Genomic DNA, 16,724 nt, shown 5'->3' on the forward strand with positions numbered 1-16,724 from the left:
AAAATGTTGGTCCAAATTTTCAAGCACAGTTTTAATTTTACTGTAGAAATTTAAAGACAAAACATCGGTTAATTGATGTAATTAATTTTTGATTAATGCAGTTAGTTGTTGTTTTTGTGAAGGCAAATAGGGTACTAAATGGGGGCTACCAAATGAACTAGGCAGGAGAAGGGAGTTCTTTAAAATGATCCAGAAGGAAATGCTTTCTTGGTTAGAGCACTGAACATGGAAATTAAATAAGTAAAGCTCTGTTTAAAACAAATTCACCTGGGAAGCATTAGCTTGTCTCTGTGTAATGCATGCATCGCTCTGCATGTGCATTATGTTTTAATAATGCTTCCATCTTCCTCATAAGGCATATTGTCTTCTAATTCAGCCTACTCTAATAAGCCTATCTTGACAGTTGTCATGAAATACTGATTGCTTTTGGTGAGTAGCATATACTGTAATTATTTCCTTTTCCTATCATGGTATAATATACCTAAGATGCTCCATACATAGAAATGCACCTTCATAGAGTATTATAATGTGCATTGATTTTTTTTTTCTAATTTTTTTTATCAGCATAATGAAATGATCCCCTTTCACATCATAGAGTAGCATAATGCTTATTGATTTATTGCTGTACCTATTTACATTGGCTTATCAGAAAGGTGCTTCCAATGCATTAGCAAACCCCTGAAGCGCTTCTGGTAATAGCAAAAAGTGCCTGGGCAGCTGAAAATGTAAGAAAGAAGGTTTATGTTTTTTAATAAAACTTATATACAGCAGAAGATTCCATTTCCTCAGCCAGGCTGTCTCATGGCTAACCTCCACAGGACAAGCGCTTGCAGGAGAATTTAGTTTCTCTTTGGCCCAAGCCTGCTGCCTTCAGCAGCATTTCCCAAGTGTAGGCAGCAGTGCCCTCATTTCCTTGCTTTGTTTATCCTACATAGAAACAATTTCTGTTCATGTGAAGAGATGGAAACTGCTAGAAATTAATCCTACCCTGCAAAAGGAGAATTAGATACTATAGTGCAACATCAGTTTAAAGACTTTTCCAGAAGCGACATCAATTTAGGATTAGGAAACCATCAAGATGTTGTAGTGCACCTACGCACCTTCATGCACGCCCCATCCAGGAGAAGGGGGGGCAGCAAGCAAATCAACAAACAAGTCATTCCTACAGTAAATCTCTTGTGATTGAACTTGAGCACAGCACAGTATGCTACAGAAGAATGAATAAACCGATGATAATAACAGAAGCTGATTACATTGTGATGGGCAATAACAGCAAATAGGCCTTATCTTGAAATGTGAAATAGAAACTCATGGCCAAACAAATAAGTCTAGATTCCCAGAGAGAGCATTTTCAGCAATTTATGGGCAATGACCCTCAAAATTGTGTATTCAGAAAAAATAATTATTTTCAGAAGTGCAGCCTTGGCCCTTAGTGCAGCTGAGAATAAGGTATTTGTGTTGCTCAATTGCACATGCAACCTATCATCAAATTTTCATCCCATTCAGAAATGCCTGTGTTCACAATTGGATGCTGATCAGGACCTGTTCACATATTAGCATGTATACTTTCTTGCTCTTGCTCTGACCATTTACTCTCCCCTCTTCCTTTTCATTCACAGAAACAATGACTTTTTATCATCAAGAGAAAAAAGAATTTTAAAACATTGAAAATGGACTGGGAGCCTAACGCTTTAAGGATTCATCTGAAAAAGCTGCACTCCCATAGGTGCACTCCACTTAGAGTACACGGTTTGCTTTATGTGCATGCTTTCATTTGGAAGATGGAGAGCAAGCTTGTTTTGCTTTTTCATAAAATCCCCAGATTTTAAGCATGTATACACACATTTCTACCAATAGAGAAATAAATATTTTGACAAATTCTTGTTTATTTGTGTAGAAGTACAAATATTTGTGTAAAAAGCGAGTTGGTATCAGCTGGGATATCCCCATACAGTGTTTCAGCCTGAGTCAATGAAGCACTTAAGCAGGTACTTCACTTTCAGCAATGTCTAGATGATACTGAATTGTTAGGTACTGACTGCTGGGATATGGTGAGCTCTAGTACTCGTGGATTTAAAGGCTTAAGTCTGTGCTTAATGTTTTCATTCTTTTTCAAAAGGGATTGCTATCTGTGATAATGCTGATTATATTTGTTCCTGAAAGAGTTTAAAAACTAAACTACTTTGTGTATCCTATTAAGAAGTCTGAAATGTCTTTACTCCATTCTTTTCCTGTCCTTTAACAAAATTCACTGAACATTCACAAATGCAACTTATATAGAATGCTTTATTTTATTAATGTAAGACAATTAGTCATGAAACTCATTGCTCTTTTTAATATACTTGAAAATGCCCCAAACAAAGCATGTAGATCATGCTTCAGTAAGCCTCTGATCCATCAAGTAGGTGTTCCCTGCATATTTTAGTGCAGTAAGCATCCGTAGAGCACAATGAGTGTCATATAGAAAAGCAAAGTAAAATGGATGGTTTTAGTATATTAGCTACTAGGAAGCTGGTAGACTGCGAGAACAAGGACATCATAAATCTCAGGAGGATTATGAGACTGGCTTCCTTCCTCCTTGCGCTCCTACACAGGTGCCTTGTACCTATCCACACCTGGGCTGGAGCTGCTCTAACTGGCAATAAATGCTGTGGTATAATCATATGGTACGGATATACAAGGAAGGGAAGCTCTCCTTGACCTTGTATCTACTAAGAATCAATCTAGCAACTGATCAGCACAAATTTCTTTCCAAAGCCTGAAAAAAAAATCCAGAAATATAAGTCTCACCCTTGTTTCTTATAGAGGCTATACAAGAAATATATCAGCTCCAAAACTATGAAATAATTAATTTTCTAATTAAAAACATGCTATCAATATCCATACGAAAGTTCAACTTGGGTGTTCCTTCCCGATTTTGTTGTACAAGCTGAAAAACTACCCTAAATAAGATTGTTATTCACTGGTAGCTGAAGAAATGAAATAATTTATTCTAGCTGAGCATGAGTCTAATTTTCTTTAAAAGACAGAAAAAGATTGAAATAAGTCCCAAGAATGTTTTACAACCCTATCAGAATAAAAGATCAAAGAACCTTAATTCCAACATTGTGCTTGAATAAATCAGCGTGAAATATTAGTCTTTCAATGTATTTTTGTATCCTTTAAAAATAACATGAAATATTACCAAGAAGTAAAGTAAAATATGCATCCGACCATATTGTTACAGAAATAATTACAGTGATGGCTGCACTTTGACAGCCATCACTACAGTATGGTTCTCCAGTCTCAAGCCAAAACTTTCTCTTATAAGTCTTACTAAATAACTGTTGCTGGTCTGCCAGCTTATTTTGTACAAGTAAAGCTCTTTGAAATTTCCCGCTTATTAAAGATGCTGCATTAGTTACTGTTTAGCAGTGCATACTTATCTTTCTAACCACAGTCTTAGGAGGGCTTGATTTTGCTTACCTGGTGATAAATATTCAAAGGAGCACTTGCAGTCATGAAGTAACCACATGGAGTGTCTTAGGAACCCTAAAACTGGGAACAAGGGTTCTGTTATGTTTTGGTTTGACTTTGTGCATGTAAAGGTGACCATTTTCCAAAACTTGAATTCAAAAATCAGTTGAACTAGTTTCCCGCTAATTGTATTTTGTGTGATGCAGTTTTGGAGTGTACCTTTACATTTAGTTAAGGGCGCAGAAAGGAGCAGTGCTCTTGTGAAATCTAAGGTAGAATAAATCAGGGTTCAGTTCAGAGTTTTGTCTGTCTTGATCTCATGCAGTTGCATTTTATAACTTTAGTTCCCATTGGTAAAGAGCTGATCATTATTCTTCAGTTTTTCCCATTAATGTGTTTAGAACTGACATCTCCCATGAAAACCCCTCCTGTCATTTATTCATATTTTAGGAAAATATGGGATACAAAATTACTATCAAAGAGGAAGTTAGGTCTGATATGCACACAGAGATACCGGTTCATTTAAAGTATCTTTTTGTGTATACCAGTCAAATTTATATAAATTTCAGAAATACATGGATTTCTAGAATGTAAAGCTACATGAAAAAATTATAAGTAGTACGCATTTGTCACAAAGCAATTAAATATCTTGGTTTGTTTATTCCAAAATTAACTTGGCACATTAATTTAACATGAAAAGAGTGATTTAATGAAGTCTTCAGAGAATTAGTATCTGCCCTTTGAATAAGTTATCTAAAATGCTATTTTGTTATGCAAAGCTATGCAAAATAAATTACATTCAAGCAGTGGTTCAGAAAGTAGCTTATCGTAACCCGATGTTCGTAAAGAAACGACATAAAAGATCTGGGGATCACTACTTTGCTTTCAAGATCGGAAAAATTAAGCAGAAATAGTCTTTCATTTGAAAACAGCTAATTTGACATGGAGATAATTATCTTGGTACTTTGAAATGTGATTAACTCTAATTATAGACAGAAAAAAACCTACAGGGAACAATGAAAACAAAATCTAAATGTGGAAGTGTGAGTGTGGACTGTCACGTGTAATTCACGTGACATAGCAGGTCTGATTTTCTCCTCTGTATGCGACCATGTCCACAAACTAGAAATTTCTATTTGCATCCATATTTATCTCTCAGTATGAGAGCCACATAAGAATTGCTTGGGATAAATGACTCACTTCTCTAATGTGTGTATGCATGAGCATGCACAGACACACGCACGTACACATGAGCTGAAACTGGCACCCCACTTAATGTAAATCTGGGATACTCCAGTTCTGTCTGTGGGTTATTACACCGTACTTCTAGCAAGGTCAGTGTGTTGGTTCCACTAACGGGGTGCAGAAAGGCTACCCAAGCACGTGTGTCCTACACTAGGAAATACTGTTACTCATTGCACCTTTTTTCTTTTACCAAATAAAGAAAAACATTATTCTCCCAATTTCATTTGGTAATATATTTGAAATATGAGGAATGATAGTATTAGATAGCTATCAGTATTCTAAATGGATGGAAGTCTTATTCAGTGTCTGGCTTTCTTTTAACCAAGCTTAATAAACTGCTCCCTTCAGTACTGTTTTCTGACAGAAACAATTTCTGTATTGTGTTGTTTTGGTTTTGCTTTATTTTTTAAGCATTACCCAATATTTGTCATAAATCATAGATTTAAACCAGGGATCATTCACCTCGGGTGCATTGACAGATGCAAAAGTACATGCAAAAAAGGGAAATCAACGTGGATTATTTGGTACTTTTCATACCAAAGACCGTTTCCCAGGAGCTGTTGAGGGAGAGGAGGTCTAGAAGCCTGGCTGTCATCACCCACTTGTGCATAGCTCACGAAGATACACGTGGCTTTTCATTTAAGCAAATACTCTCATGCTCATTTTATGGAAAATAGTAAATAGGATTATGGTTTTAAGGTTACATATGTTGTACAAAGTTCTATACATTTTTCCCAAGGGATCTGACAGTTCCAACTGTCCCCGGACAATAAATGGATTATTAGTCTTCTGTGGGTTTTTTGGATCCGTCTCAGTCTGGCTTTTGAACAGGCAATGGTGCGCATTCTGTTACATTTTAGCCCATTATCTCAAAATTGCATGCTGAGATAGGTTTTGTTCAATAACTGAATTCTTTAACTTTATCAGGTTTTTTTTTTGAAATGAAGTTAAGTCTTTTTTGAGTCAGTTTCATTTATATACAGAGTTTGTTGGCTGCTGTGTTTGCACGTACTAATGTAGAATACAGCTTCTAGGCTCTGCCAGCTTGGCCAGAGGTGTTTTAGTTCTGTGTTCCAATGTGATCTGCTGGAGCCAGGAAGCCTAAACCATTGTGCTGGGAACCAAACTATAACTCGAAGTTTTCATTCAAGGCTCCCAGCTTTGTGATGATGGATGCCTAATATTTTCAGCATAAACCAAGTTCTCAGGGCAACTTAGCTTTCTAGTACCAGGTTTCCAGACATCCAACACTTCCAGCTTTATGTTCAGAAACACCAGCTGATCCTCCATATTTTTAGGAATTTGTTAAAGCTGGTATGTTCATGTGTAATTTCCAATTTAGATGAATAAGTGCATGTTTCAGAGGAAAAATCCAGCAACAGACCAAAGCTCCTGAAACATGGTTGTGCCAGCTCTCCCCTTCTTGCTCTGTCTTTGCGATACAGCTCTGAGGAGGTAGCACTGAAAAAGCGTTTGGAAAGAAATGCATCGTGATAGGAGTGGAGGAGGATGAAAGCAGAAGGAGAGAAAGAAAACTCTGTAAGCACTTTGAGATGGGATCAAGAATTTTCTCACAGGGAAAAAAAAATCAGCAGAGGAATGAATAGGCAGGATGATGCCACAGGCTCAGGAAGAGGACTTTAACGGGGGTGTGCTGCTATGCTGAATGAGGGAGGGTATCAAGTGCTCAGGGACCAAATTAGACTCATTGCCAGAGTCAGTATAGTTACATAAAGGCAGATGAAAAATAGGGTGTTAAATTCCTGAGTTGCCATCTGTAAGCTGGGGGCATTAAATCCAAATCTTTGGCCATTCCCATTAACTGCTGAGGAAATCATCAGTAATTCCACAGCAGTTTTGTAATGGATAGGGGGAAAAAAATGAAGGCTGGGAGTAGTGTTTATTCTGTCGTAAAACTCTTTCTGTTATTTAGTGTAGGGGAGCTTCTGATGGATCTAGATAAATGACAGAATTTCCCAGACCTTCTCTACAGTATTAGGATGCTTAACAATGTGTTAAGTATGTAAAGTATTAAAACCAAAACAAACTAATATTTTTCTCTTATGTTGAACTGATATTATTGTATCTGGAGATGTGTGCAAGGAAAACAAATGTCATTTTAAAACTAGTTTATTTCTCCTCTACCCAGTACAACTATGGTAAATGTGGATGACTTATGTAGAGGCTGTTACCTGACTTTACATTCCTCATTAATTTTGTGTGGTTGTACTAAACTGAGAGATCTCTATCAAAACTGCTAATTTATCTGAGTCAGCTTGCCATTTCTATGTTCTCATTAAAGCACTGGAGCAATCTCATTTGCGTTTTTTTTTTTTTAAGTAATACAAGCAACTTCCTTTCTAATTTATTTTTAATTTTAATCAGAAAAGGAAAAAATCTAGTACTGTAGAAGTTGATATTACAATAGCTGGGAATGGAATGCACACTGTAAAATGTTCAAAGCAAAAGATTTGTACTTAAATGCTGGGAAAGATCTGAGTATTGGGATAGAAGAGCGGCTATCCAAATGACACCGGCGGCTTTTCTGGTACTGAAGCAGTAAGAAGAAGCTTGAGCAGCTCAGAAGCCAGCCAGGTACCCTCCTGCCCTTGGGCTGTGCAGAATTGCCTTGAGTACGTGTGACTGATGCGCTCCTACAGCAGTAGCCTTTCACCTTTTTATTATGTCGTAGTCAGCGTCACTTGTACCTTCTGACATAGCCCACAGTGACAACTTTTTGAAGTTTCTCATGAGAACCCTGCTGAGGTTTAGCAGAGGTTGTGAATCGCCCTTCACCCCGGCACTGGGGAGCTGCATATTGAAAACTCTCTAGGGCAAGGGAGGTGTCTTTATATTTTAATTGCTGTTTAAAGTTTCTTTAAGCTGATACACAGTAATCATGCTCACTGGCTTTTCTGTTTTATGTTTAGTATGGCATGGAAAAATTTATTGCTCCAATTATCCACTTTTCATGGCAGCAGGGGTCTTTCCCTGTCTCCCTCGCTAGCTTCCATTGCACACAACCTTGCTGTGTTTTGAGGCCCGGCCCACTGGCCCCCTGCAGAGCCCCATGGCTTCTCCCCGTGCCCCCGAGGCTGTGCACCTGCTGCATGGGGCTGCTCCGGGGCAGCAAGGCACCACATGCCCTTCTCATCCTCGCATCCCTCTTGCCAACTAACTTTCAAAATTATCTGCATAGCTCCTCTTGTTTTCATCTTCTTGTCTTCCATAATGTTACTGTATTCTTCATTCTGAAAAATGTTCTTTCTGAGAGCAAATCTGGGCGAGGATTTGCAGACAGAGAGAGGATGATCCAGAGCAGGGCGTGCTGGCAGAGCTCGAGGACTGAGAACAATGCACCATGCTGTTATGGTGCATGTAAACCATGATGTACCTGCAAAAAAGCAACAAGCCCTCATTGAAGTTGTGCACTTCATACCCTGTCTGTGAAGTTGGGAGGAGGGTGCTGTGTTTCTAACCTACTTTGTTATTCTCCTCAGTAGTTCTAATATTTGCAGAAATGTTCAATTAGAGATAAATCTTTTCTAATTCCTTTGGATTTCATTGTAATAGTGTTAATCATGATGAATTCTTTCACTATTTAAGAAAATCAATTGTCAATTAGCTTTTATGGGGAATTATACACTGTGGTTAGTCATCATTTGAGCATTATGGCTTTATTTGACAACTATGTTATTAAAACATACAGTAATTTGCTTTTATTATAATCTATCTAAAAGCCAACACAAGCTTCAAAAATAATACGAGCTTCAGAATTATAGAGTATTTTTTATTAGGAATTGTTTTATAATGCAGCATTACTGTTCAAAATTAATTATTTTGTGTGAAGAAAATTTAATTAATGTATTATTTACAGGAACCAGATAGTTTACCTGCTTTTTTTGTAATTGCTTGAAGAATAATGACTATTCACAAGATTTAAATAAGTAGATAGTAATTCTGAAGTAAATAAGCTTGATTGAATAATGAAAGGTTTAAAAAATACTTTATTTTCAAAACACTGGACCAGGCCCTACAACTTTGTATAACCAGGCGAAGACTCATTCCCAGGCAATCTGGAGGTTGGTGCTGTCTTGCAGGGTTGGTCCAAAATTTATTCAATCACTTTCATAAGCAAATGATGTAATACATGGACCTACCTCAGCTAATTCTGTAACGAAGTGGTGCATCAGTTCGTAATGCTAGCACCAAATGTTATTAAGCAGATGTATGCATTATTTTCTCGTTATTTTGATTAAAGGCTATATTTTGTCTATAGTTGTCACAGCCTCTGTTTAAAAATGAATACTTTGAAGACGTTAAAGTAAATCATGATGGATACAAGCTGATCTCATTGCTGCAGTTAAAATTTGGAAAACAAAAAAAAAAAAAGAAAAAAAAAACAGGGAAATTTGTGATATTTCTGTTACTATCACCAGTGGTACTTGGGGCAGAAAGGATCAGAATGCTATTCAGAAAGTGGATGATGAAGAGTAAAAATGAAGAATTGATGATATCCCAGATAGCATCCTATGCTGAGATATTCTTCCCAGCTGTTGGGTATATCAAAGATCATCCTTCTCTTGCCCAGAGATATTTATTGACCATAGCTTTCATTACAGAGCAGCCAAGTACCAATAATCTAAAATATATGCAAGTTTTAAAAGTCTATATTCAAGTTTTAAACCTTTTTGCTTATGAGGAATGTTCTTACTGGCCTTTCCCTGTCTCATCTGGGAGATGAAATGTGAGCTATATATTTGCTCTGGAATTGGCTTGGCTCTGAGGGAGCCATTACGGTTGCTATTCAAACCTCAGGATCCAGCGTATCTTAGAATTATTGTGTTCTTCTATTCAGTGGAGTATTCTAGTGTAGGTGGTGCAATGTGAAATCAGACTGTATAAACCTTGGCTCTATAAACATTTTTACACTGAAATCTTCTCTACAGTAATAATAATAAAAATAACGTTACCAGTTAACTGTTACCCACTATACATAGGCTACTCTATTCAAAGAGCCCTAAATAACTCTTAGAAATCTGTTGCTTCATCACAGATATAAAATGAAGGGCAGATTACGGCAACTGAGAAAGATAATTACCACTGCCACCGAGCCCCTGGCTGAATAACCTCTCTGAGGAGCATAAGAAGTAGTGCACGAGGTCACAGCAGGCCCACCCTTTCTACAGCATCAAGCGGTAGCAAATACTTTGGGAAAGATCAAAGAAACAGCAAGACTAGTGTTGTCCTTCCTCCGAGTTTACAGTCCCAGTTCCCAGCAGTCATCTGCAGTAGGTTTCTCCCGAACCAGGGACTGAGCCTCAGGCATTGTGTTCAAAGCCACATATGGACCTTCCTCTGCAGATTTTCTGTTCCATTTTTAAGCCACCTGTATTTTAATGCCTTCCATACATTCTGGTGCAATGTCATCTTGTGTAATAATTATTTTCTTTCTTTCTTTCTTTCATTTTGCATTTGTTGTTTGATGATTTCTCTGCATGCTTTTCATTCCTTCTTTGCCCTTTTATTTGTTGTTAATTTGGGAGATGATCTAAATGATGCAAAGCTTTGTCTGGTAGCTGAGCTGTCTGTGCTATGGCAAGCCTCATCCTGAAACCAGAAAATTCGTCTCTGCCTATTTAAATATGTCTTTCAAAGAGCAGTGTATTGAGCAGTGTTGCTTGGGTTCCTGGGTGATCGCAGAGCTGTAAAATGTTTCCTGAGCATCTTGCCCACCCGTCTGTGCCCTTTCTGTGTGGGGACACTCATCCGATTACTATTTACAAACTGGAAATGAGATGGGGTTAAACACTACACCAGCAGAAGATGTAGCCTACATCTAACATGTTCCTTAAGATTTCTGTTGATTACTGTTCTTGCTTTACCGTTCTCCTCTGATTCGTACTGCATGATACATCAGTTTCAGAGAATTTAAATTCAGGTCGATCATTGACCTAATGTATTGTCCCAATGGGAGAGGGGTAGGAGTCTGTGAAGAATCTGCAGAGAACATGAACCACTATAATTTGTAAATTGAACTGGCTGGGGGTGGATTACATCACTTTAATCAGTTTTTCAACTTACCATGCTGTTCTACAATTAATTGTGTTTCAAGCATTGCTGGTCCTTATCAGACAGTGTCTTTATGCTGGGGTTAAAATGGTCATGGGGGAAAGGATGTCAGCTTCTCTCCAGTACCTAGAGTCATGTCTAAATAGTGGTTATGTCATACCTAAATTGCATTTCACAGCTGGAAGAAATGTAACTTTAAACCAACACATCTGAAAAGTATTATGCATAAGTGTAACCATTAGACAGAATGAGTTGGTTATATCAAAGATGATTACATAAATAAATCAGAAATAAATTATGCTGCATATAAATAGGGGTTTCAATGGTCACACTGAAAGACATTACCAGGGAGTGAGAAACTGGAAACGAGCAAGTCACAACCTCATCTTGGCCTAAATAAAATATGAACCAAGAATAATGAAAGCACTGCAACTTAGGTTCTCACAGAGTTGGAAGAGTTTTATCAAAAACTGCAATTAGTTGTCAAAAACATCCCTAAGCCATGACTTTCTTGTATCGCTTAAAGACTTCAAAGCAGTTTGTCATTCAGGAATACACACTACAGTGCAACTGGGATGCAGCTTAGAAGATAATAGTAATGGCAGTCTTTGAGATCCTTAGATGAAAGTATTTTCATAAATATGAGTTAATTGAGCTGCTAAAGATAATTGTAGTTAAGGACTTCAGTATTATTTCATTGTAATTTATTACAGAATAGAAATATCAACGGATAAATGTAGATGTTTCTAAAAGCTGCGCAGGAAATAGTTTTGCAGCCAAGTCTAAAGGCTGTAACAGAGACAAACATGTGCACTGTTCGGATCCTTTTTCTTTCATGAAGATCAAACTGATACTGATTAATTATAGAGGGAAATAGACAATACAGTTTTGCATTGTTCAAGCACCTGAAAAACAGCTAGAAAACCGTACTTCTAAAGCTCACTTAGGTAAAGACAGCAAAAAAGCAGTGCACAAGAAGCTGGCAAAAATGCTAATAGAGTATATCTCACCTGGGAGAAACATACTGATGATAGACTACTGATAAATGAAAGACAGCTGAAAACCACAGTATGGGGCAATTCCTACTCCCTCTGAGCTTTGTGGAAAGTAAATGGAAGGGAAAATGACTTAAATACCACGAGCATGATGGGAAGAAGTGCATTCACAGATTCAAGAGATTTTTTCTTTGCAGGTTGCTAAATCTTCACCACCAAAGGAACAGAGGCTGTGATTCTGGCTATACTGTACGCAGTGGGACTTTGGCATTCAGGAAATTGTGGTTCATTAGTGTTTCATGGCACATTTATTTTGCCACTTAAGGTTGAAGTCCCACAGAGCCATTCAGTTTAGTACATAAAATGAGATGGATTTAGGCCACCATTGTACCTGTGTGCTATATGCTTCGATTGCAACGATCTGTTTCATGATGACCTAGATTTCTTTGAAGACATTTGTGCTTTCCTTGTAAAAAAACAAACAAACAAAAAAAAAAACCAACGGATTATTTAAAACAATATTTATTTATAGACTGGTGGGCTTTGGGCATAAAGTCTGCCTCAACTTGTATAGAAGAACATTTAAAATATTTTAAGTTACAGAAGAGGACATACTGAACGGGCAAACAACATGCTGTCTTTCTGTAGGATCTTTGGCTGAACTAATCCTGTTTGTGTGCAAACAGCTAAAATCTGGTTGAAAGAGTTACTTACACTTTCAGTATCACGCTCTTCATACTTTTTGTAGGATAGCTTCATACTTTTTACTTTTTCTCATGTCCTACTTCTACTGCCCTTGCTACAACTTAAAACCTTTATTTTGTCTGTCCATGGTAAATGTGAATAATGCTTGATTGTTTTCACTTGTATCAGCCAAGGCTGTTACCATTTATCTTCTCAATGTTGATTAGGTTGAACAATCTGATTTCCTTCAATCCCTCTCTCTCACTAACCTTTTCTAGGCCTCTACTTACTCTTGTCCTCCTCTTCTGGAGTCTCTCCAATAACCAACATTGTTTCCTTGAAATGTCTGGTTCCATTTGGACCTTCATGAATGCTAATACAGAACATGTAAGTCCTATTTTTGCATCCGAGCTAGACATTTGCCTTTTTTTTTTCGACAGCTGTATGATGATATTGATTCATTCTCAGTTTGTGAGCAACTGTAATTGAAATTGTCTTGCATTTTAGTCATGTCTTTTAAGATGTTGGTGTCCTTTGCTTGTTCAATTTCATCTTCAAATCTAAGAAGTATGTTGCTATTCTACTACCCAACTTGCTATTGAAAGCGCTGAATATTGATATGACCCAAACCTGTAACTCCCACTTGCTTCTTTCATCCTTCAAAAGCTATTTGTGCCTGGCGGTGATCACTAACTACTCTTTAAGGACTATTTTTCAGTCAGTTCCCATGCTTTCATTTGAACTTTGTTTCCTTGACTTGCTCCTGAAAGATCACAGCACCAAAATCCTTACTAAAGCTAAGTCCACTTTGTTTGCTTCCCCTGATCAAAACCCCAAGTTCGACCATGACTCCAGGACGTTACTGCTAATCCTCCAGACTTCTTTTAATCTACCCATCAATCCTGATTTTTTTTTTTTTTTGTTATGGGGCTTACAGGTGCAGCGGAAGTGAAGGGCCCAGAGTTTGTAAGTGTGCTCACAGTGCAGCACCCACGGAGTGGCACTGCTCTCTGTGTGAGCAGCTGAGGGATGTGTTATCTACTGCAGAGCAGGTGACCTGCTGGCGTAAGTGGAAGTATGCTTGTAAGGGAAATCAGATGAACTGAAAACGTAGAGGATGAAAAAATTGGAAGATAAATAGCACTAGCAATGGCAACCTTTAGCGACCTCGGTGGAGCAGCTTAGAGATGACAAGAAATTCAGGCTGAAAACGGTTGGTGATTTATAGACTGTGTGTCAGAATGGCCCACATCGATGGGTGTGAATTACAAGTAAGGACAGATTATCTGTCAAAATAGGAAACTGTCTTCAAAAACAAATGTTTCTGAAAAATGATTGGCAATAGGTCAGAAGTTCTTTGTCACATTCAATTAAATTAAATGATCAAGAACAACTCTTCCAGTAGGTTAAGAGAAGTGAGCAGGACTAGCTGAGTGACACTGTAATTATGGCCTAAAATTATCGGATGCATGTCCAGCCTTTCAAAAGCTGGTATAGAAAATATGCTAATAACGATGAAATCATTACATTTTAAGAGTCTGACACTTACACATTTGCAGGTACATATATATGTGTATGCAGTTATTTTTCTTTTCTCAGAGTTTGTCTACCAGATATACAATATAGGTATGCCTTAAGAGCCAAGAGCAATGTTTTATTTAGGTGGAAGCAATGCAGAAGTTTTGAGGCAGTTATTCATCTTCTTAACCAGTGTCAAGTATAGTGGCTAGGAGAGCGATATCTTTAATTTGTACTGCAATCGTAAGCAGAAGTATTAAAAAAATGGAAATAACCATAAATAGTCGTTTATGCTATGGAAATATTAAAGGCCAATAAAAAAAAAAAAGAAATTAAAGCATCTTACAAACTGTATAAAGAAAATAATATTGCCGTACATATGCTGTTTTCTTATCAGGCAGTCAAAATTGATGCTGTTGTGGGGAAAAAGTAATTGCTAGGTCAAAAGTTGCAGTGCCAGTATAGATATCAGGTACTTCAGTGGGAAATCTATGAGCCAAACCTTGTTACAGGTATTTAATTCTAACTTGCACAAGACCCCAGTGTACATCTCACCTTTGGGATATATATAATTCCGGACAAACTGCTAGAAAAGCTACTGCAACTCCTGGTATTTTAGTACTTAATTCAAAATTACCGTTCAGTAGGAACTGAAAAGAGAGGGAAAAACCCAGCTGTAGACTGTCACAACTGAGAGGCTCTTCTGTAGGCAGGGGTGACATGTTCTACAGGTGACATTTCAGACTGACATCTGAAATGCTCTATCACGCTTGTTGCGATTCAAAAGGAAAGCTCTGTTTTATTTCAAATAATAATGTCACCTAAAGGGTGCTGTCATCAGTGGCCCACTCTACATGAATTATACAAAATAGCTATGGTTACAAAATAAACTGCCTGTATTATCCTCCTCCTCCTGCCCTGAAAAACAGACTAACAAAAAGCCCCAATGCCTCTAACCTAAGAGATAAATCTGATCTTATTTAGCTGCATCTTGCTATTCCTTTAACCTGTTAAAGCGTAGGCATGAGAGTAGAATTTTTGTATATACAAAGCCTCCCCCCTTGCATTAACAGACATTTATTCAATAATTTTCTATCATGTTTTTGAGTACTCTGTTTTAACGATTAAATACCCTTAAACATAGAACGCCCTGAATCTGCTACAAAATTCTGCATTTCTCAATAGCTCTTTGGTCTGATGGCCATGCAAACCAATAGATCTCTTCAGGAAGCTGGCACTTCTTATTTGTGGTACAAATTAGAGGCTGACATGCATTGTAATTACCTGCAAGTTATATGACTGCTCACAGGGGAGAATTTGGAGTTCTGTTACCATATGTCATGGTGGGAGTAAACCAGTTCCACCCAACACTACTGTTAAACTCTTAGTTAAAAGTTTGATAACTACTGCTAATATTCCCCTGTTTCCAAGGCCTGTTATCCTATTATAGCAAGAAATGTGATTGCATTGATGTGATTTGTTCCTGATAAATCCATGCAGACTATTACTTAGCACCTTATAGTATTCCATCTGCTTACAAATACAATTATAGCTTTATTCTGTATTTTAATATGCACAGATTCTGAATTAAGACTTTAATAAATTGAAGCATAATTAATTTTGAAAATATGGTATTAATGCAATTGTTCACCTAAGGGACTGTACACATTATGTGTCATAGCTGTGGTCTGCTTACAATTTCTACTCAAATTTTCTAACTAGAACAAGTCTTTTTGTAGTCTTCAGTGCCCCCTTCTCCTCCTTCCGATACAAACACTATGAACAAATTAATGGATTCTTAAGTACTTTGGATGTCAGCGGAGTTGGTGGGAACTGAAGGCATGAGGTGCTACAGTCTCGGCCAGCCCTGACCACCACCAGACTGTGGGGGCATCAAACTGAGCTCCCAGATTAATAGATACTTTTGATCTGAGCCTGTGTAAACTGCCTCTTTTTAAAAGGTGATGAGAAAATTTGGGTTTTCATGGTGATTGCACAAGGTGTACTGGTCAGCAGAACTGCTGGGCATGAAACACTGAAGTCCTTCAAAGACAGGGTCCCCTGCATTATTAACATGAAGGGTGTTTTTCATTCAGCCATCTCTTCAAATCTTTACTGAAACTGACAAAAAGAAACTACTAGAAAGCAGAAAATCTGGCATAGTGAATACAGATCACAGTCAGTTTCCCAACACTATAAATAACTTAAAAGTCCTAAAATGTAAATTGTCTTAATAATGAGCAATAAAAAGCAACTAACAGGTAGACATCTGTATGTAGAGAAGAAAATCTTATCCATGGAGGACACCAATATTCAGTAGCTTTAAATTCTCTCCGTCTATAAGTTATTTACTTTTTACTTTTTCAAGATTAGAGGAGGGTCATTATTGTTCTGTCATGTCTTCTGCTGGTGAGAAACGTAGTGCTCGGACACCAAGCTCTGCTTTAACTCATCTGGGGAGCTGACCTTTTGTGTTCCTGAGGTGTACCTGACCTGCTTATGAACCCTGTTCATAGAGCTTCTTCATGTAATTGTTTTGGTCATCAGTGGCAAGTGTCCCTGAAAATTGCGCTGCTGTGCAGCACAGCCTTTCAGCATGCTGCTGAAAATTGGTTAGCAAGAGCATGTGATAATGACTGTACGAGGGCTGTGTGTGAAACTGCTTTCAGTTCTGACAACTAGACCTAACAAGTCAGAAAGGTTAAAAAAAAAACACATATCATGAAAGAACCATGAAAACAAGTCTTGAAAAAA

The 16,724-nt window shown here is 37.6% G+C and overlaps 1 protein-coding gene across 5 annotated transcripts in view; it reads left to right on the forward strand.

Moving 5' to 3' along the window:
• LOC308176799 (uncharacterized protein) overlaps window positions 1-16,724 on the forward strand; it is a 521,877-nt gene that overhangs the window by 260,772 nt on the left and 244,381 nt on the right. For 2 of the 5 annotated variants that reach the window (XR_013938634.1, XR_013938635.1), the window contains one exon: window positions 1,620-10,114. The exons of the other annotated variants lie outside the window; for them this stretch is intronic. The gene's annotated coding sequence lies outside the window, so the exon portion shown is untranslated. Of the gene's footprint in view, window positions 1-1,619; window positions 10,115-16,724 lie in introns of those variants that run through there. 5 annotated transcript variants of the gene reach the window in all.

Source organism: Anser brachyrhynchus (assembly GCF_964034855.1).
Source record: "Anser brachyrhynchus genome assembly, chromosome: 12".
Classification (NCBI taxonomy): Eukaryota; Metazoa; Chordata; class Aves; order Anseriformes; family Anatidae; genus Anser; species Anser brachyrhynchus.